The sequence below is a fragment of the Nannobrachium achirus genome (assembly GCF_963921795.1).
Source record: "Nannobrachium achirus genome assembly, chromosome: 6".
NCBI classification, from domain to species: Eukaryota; Metazoa; Chordata; class Actinopteri; order Myctophiformes; family Myctophidae; genus Nannobrachium; species Nannobrachium achirus.
The window spans coordinates 60009052-60015133 of NC_137815.1; positions in this window are offsets into that span (position 1 = coordinate 60009052).

Sequence of the window (6082 nt, forward strand, 5' to 3'; positions counted from 1 at the left end):
GCAGAGTTATTGGACCACATGTAATCCTTTTGAAAATAGCCTCTTCTGATGTGTGATTCATTCCATCACTATGAACATAATAGTTGGTGTATTCATTGTATAATGAATAGAAAGATGCTTTAGGAGTGTGAAATCAGTCGTATTTGTAGTGTTTGTGAGAACTCAAGTTTTTTTTTCTTTCTTTTCTTTAATTTTGTCTTCTTTTTTGGGGGGCGGGGGTCCTCAGTATACTGTATGTATGTTCTTGATGATAAATTATTTTTCTTTTAAAGATATTTTTTAGCTTTACTGACAGTAGTAGAGTGAGACAGAAGACAGGGAGAGAGAGACTGGGAATGACACGCAGCAAAGGTCACTGGGATTCGACATTAGAGCCTAATGTGGTATGCGGCTGGACCGCTAGGCCAGCAGCGGGCACCACAGGAAGATAAATTCTTGTTGCTATACTGCAATAACATCTCAAAGGCTTAGCCGGCCGCACATCAATTCTCCAACAGAGTCAGAAACACTGTTAATCGGCTTGGGAATAAACCGAAGATGTAATTGCTTTTCAGGTCTGCATGAATTACCCACTACTTGTTTTATCAGGAAGCAGACAGTGTCAAGTGGGGCACAATATGAAGTCCACACACCTTCATGGGGCTGCAATGTGTGCTGTTCCAGATTTAAAGGTGGCAGATAATGAATCATTTTTCATGAAATGCTATCCTCCTGACAGCGTGCTCTGCTCTGGTGTGTGTCATACAGTACCACCCCCAATATCTTCACCAGGCATCCTTGTCCAGCACAACGAGTACACTGGGGAGAGGCAGCTTCCCACCAGCCGTGTGTGCCTTCTGCAGTGTACATACATGCAGTACAAAATCCAGAGGCAAGGCTCCTTCCAAAAATCTATAATAAAGACAGAAAGTGATCGAGAATATTTCCCGGAGGAAATATGAATAGGCATGTTCTTTTAGTACTTGATAGAAAGCTAATGTTTATTCAAATCAACCACATAATCACAATGTCCTTGTTTCAATTCCCACCTTAGGACCCATGTTGCATTAAGTCACCCCCGGTTTTGTGCTCTCCTTCCTGTTTCTCATTGCTGCTCTATCAAATAGTCTTTTCCATTAACTGGAGGGTCTTACATATTGTAATTGTGTTTACTTCTAATACTATTATTATTAGTATTACTTGTAGTAGTAGTAGTAGTAGTAGTAATATAGTAGTAGCAGCAGTAGAAGTAATAGTAGGGTATGTAATAAATACTATTCTCAAAAAATAGCATTTGTATTTACAGTACACAATACACAGTATCTAAAAACTGCTCGGCGCATTCAATATTGTATTGGTTGCAATAACAAGAAATACTTGTATAATATAATTACACACTATAATCTATGTGTAATAATTTACGTGTTGCTTGATTTGCATCTACAGGCACAATTGGGTTAGCGTGTCAACCATGTTACCAATAGAGCACAATGCATGGGACAGGCTGATGAGATGCAGCTATAGCTTGAGGGGGGACCTGCCTCCCACTCACTCTTGTCTGATCCTGTGCTGCAATGTGGGTGGATAAAAAGAGGCGAGGTAGACACACAGCCGGAAATCCCAGCGTGACAGCGAAGGGAAGACCGAAGCTCATTAACAGCAGCCGCCTGGAATGATCCCAGTTCTGAGTCAGGGGAGTAAGAGCTAACTCGCTTCATTACTGGGTATAGAGAGAGACTTCTAAAGGGCATGACCATCTGGAGCCAGCCTCACTTAGGGTGCCTGAGAACAAGCTCTGTTGTTTCTGAACCGTGCACGGGTGAGTGGGTGAGCTCAGTCTCATCAAGCAAGATGATAATCAGCAGCCCCTGAGACTCATTGACTATCAGTTTATTTAGGGCGAATTGTTGCTGTTGGGTGTTGACTGATTCAATATGAAAAATATTTTGAACAGACGATTATCAGTCAAATGTGTGTGCACTCTGAAGATCCTACAAAAGACAGATGTTGGAGAGGGTTGAGTGATATTGGTATATAGCTTTTACTCTGGCCAGGAAATGTCAATTGAATGCCATAGGGACAGGTGAAAATTCAGTATCCAGTTTTGAGATGACATTCGTCCCCTGAGGACAAATGGCTGCATATGAAAAATTGATATGGGGCAGAAAATAGACTTCCAGTCAGATACAGAGAAGGGTGACCATGAGGCTAGCAGGAATCCAAATTATAGCAGCGCAATTTACCCAAATAAATTATTCACTGGGTAGGAGGCTGATACCTAGACACACAATTACAAAGACAAGAGGTTGGGCTTGTTTAAGGGTTTAGAACATAAATAACTAGGACTGACACACTGATTGATGTCAGCATCCTGAAGCAATTTGTTTGCCCTCTGTGTGGCTCTGCATAGCTGTGGCCACATCAGCCACTGCCATTTGTTAGGTGGCCCGCAGTGGTTCGCAAATCCCAAAAGGTGTGCAGAGGCATAGGCTACTGGCAAGCCGTAAGACAAATCCAAGTGTGCCTTAGGATTTCGTGACAACCACCCCTTATTAATGCAATACAAAATATAATACATTTAAAAAGTTATAATAGCATAATGCAATAGTATTATCTAGATAATAAACAAATTGGCTAATGAATAGAGTGGGCCCAGGTAACGACAGTTGCATCCTACAGGACGATATCCAGTAAGGAATTATGAGACAGCTTTGAATGAAATTAATAAAAGATCTAATTGAGATTCCAAAGAGCTAATATATTATATCATGCTCTTCTGCTGATGGGGGACATTCACACCCGTGACATAATATTTCCAGTTGATTGAATCATTCCTTGGAGTCCGTGAAATAATTGCCTCTTCAGAAGTACATCGCAATACATGTATATATAGATACAGTACATATACACAAGTGCCCTCCCCATATTGTAGCAATAACCCCACCCCACCGCTCTTTGACTCAGGGGAGCTGTCCGACATACTCACAAGTGACAGTGAGCCTTAATAAGTCAGCCAGCGACCAGATTGCATGGAACAGTGATCTGTGCTCAGGGCAGATACATAGATAATCAAAGCATGACAGTAGGTTTTATATTTCAAATAACCCACGGTGCATTACCAGCAGTTATTTACAGTGTAAGCACTGCTCATTAATTTTTAAACAGGCCCTTAAGGTCCGGGTGACAAACAAAGCAGGGAAATGCACTGTTGTTGTTTTTCTACACACCAAATGAAACGTGGTAATAATGATACTGGGCAAAGTGCTGGAGAATGCATTATTGATACGGGGCCACACTCATCGATGATGCAATACATAAAGGTCATGGTGGTTGTCTCTCCATATAGCCGTTTAGCATATATCTCCTTCCATGCTTCTGTATTGTATTACTATTACCTTTAGTGTAATCTCGAAAATAGCAGATCTCCAAGCTTACAGTGTGTGCCACAGCTGACCTTCTGGTGTGTTATCTGTTGATAACAGTACATGTAACAGTACACATACAGCACGGTATAACCAATATTCAAAACAGGGTCTCGCTCATATTGGTTGACAGTTAATACATTTCTAATATTAATGCCGAAGTCAAATAACACACACATTCCACATTATTTATGTGTGACAATTTTTAGTCCCTGGATAGTCAAACGAATTACAGTGTTTTGCTAACCACTTTACCTTGACCTTGATGCAAAAGGTCAAGGAAATATGTATTCATGGGTTGCATTTGTAGTCCTACACCAGCCATTTTGAGGACCAACACAGGTGTTTTGATTAACGTAGAACATTGGTTCTATGCCAATCAGACAAATTGAACACCTGTGTTGGTCCTCAATATGGCCGGTTTAGGACTACAAATGCAACCCATGAATAGGAGAATTCAACCGCCGTGTCAAGAGAATCAGACTGCATTTAGAGTAGGCCCACACTAGTAGGAAGGATAATGATGTTATGGTGAATGTTGTGGTCTACAGTGATTAAACTAGTTTTCAGAAAATGAACTTCAAAATGTTTTTAGGCACAGATGACATTTTCAGCCAAGTGTACAGTACATTAATGTTTGTCTAATGTCTAATGTAACCAAGGGGCAGGCATGCGTGCGGTGCGCACACCCATCCACCCACCCACACACACGCTCACTCGCGCCCATGTACAGTACACACGCACGCACGCACGCACACACACTATAAACATGACCTACACAGCATTACACAGCATTACACCTACTGCTCTGCATACAGTATAATCATTCTTACATTTAAAACACGTTTAAATAAAAGCGATCTTGCTAAAATGTCTCCTGTCATTATAGTAACTTTGCAAAAGACTTATTAGAATTATCAGAATATTCATGCAATCTGATTATAACCGTATGCATTCAATATCCTTCACCACAACTCAGGGGACACCTTAAAATGTTTGGTTGTATATAATTAATTGTTTGTATAGCAGCAGCCTGATAGTTTCATTTTGGAAAATGTCACAAATGTGTGCTGTCCTTTTAATATAACTAGAGTGAGGAATTGTGGGGCCGCAAATCCCCTTAGCTTTCATAAAGGATGGTCCAGCGTAAAGGAGATAAGGAGGAAAATGATGAAGCAACTTTCCTTAGCATTTAGATCATTCCACCAGTGTGGCTGCCACTTAGATACTTTATGTAATAAGTGTCTGTTCACTCAGTTAGAAAACCTCCTGAGCAAGAAAGACTATTTGCATGCACGACTCCAGGAGTGTCGCACCACATTCTGGGCCCTGGGTACAAGGATTCACTGCGTTATTTTGTGCTTTAACTATTGAAAAAATAGCAGATCTACAAGCTCACAGCGCAGCACCGAGTGCCGCGCTGAGAGCTTGTAGATCTGCTATTTTTGAAAAATCGTGTGGAGTCTAAATATTTGAAATCCTTCTAAGGTTTTTTGAATGTTTCTATGTACAGTGGTGCACAAACTTTTTCATGTGAAGGACCCCCAAAATGATATGTATTTGGCCACCGACCCCCATCTCAAAATATTTAGTTCCAGGGACCCCCCAGAAGCAAAATTTCAGTCACAAATGTTCGCTTAAAAAATACATACCGGTATATTCAAAGATTTGCACACATCTTCATGACTTTTCAAAAATAGCAGATCTACAATCAGATCTACGTCTGACATGTTTCCATCCATGCTGGCATTGTTTTGAGTGCTGGTTTGACTGTACATGCAGCCCACCCACTCTCCTCTGTGGAGGTGATGCTGTGACAGCATGTACCAGGTAATCTTCCTCTCTGGCTTCCCTGCCACAGCTTTGTAATCTCATTACCCATGCATGTCTCATTAATTCTCGTCATGGCTGAATGGCCCACTACTGCTGCTGTCACCACCTGGTAGGAGTCCTCCAGCCACCAGTCAGCCCAGGACCTCTAAACAAAGCAGGAGGGAAGGGAAGGGAGAATAGTAGCCTGTCTAGCTGTAGCCACAAATCACTGATGAGGATCTGTGGTGCACACACTGTGAGAACTCACCTTGCTGTTTGGCTTCCTACATAGGAAAATCCACAATGTTCATTTAACTCACTGTATGTAGACGAATCACGATCTGCCATGAATATGGCGCAGAACCCATGCAGGGAACAATATTGTGCAAGATAGCATTGGACCATGTCCACACCTCATTTTAAGAATACACGCATAGGCCGGGTGGAAGATATACATAAAGTAGGCCTAGAGAGTCTACAAATGTGATCATAGTCTACAAATGTAACCATATGGATCCATTTGGTTACATTTGTACACTCTCAGAGTTACAAATGGATAAAATAGCATGAGAATTATACTGTGTATGGCCCCGGAAAAAAAAGAAAAAACTTGTTAAGATGAATGTGCTGCAATAACATTTCAACTGTATTATGATTCATCTAAATTGAGAAAGTTAAGATATTTACAGGGCCACATACAGTATAAGATAACTTGTAATGAATGGCCCATGGAATTCATTCACAGCTTGCTGCACTCTGTATTCATACTGTAGCTGATGACAATATACTGTAAGGACCTGAATCATAGAAAACTCATGGGCTCGATTTTGTTTTATTATAATTGAGTGTGCTAATAGTGCTTTAAAAGT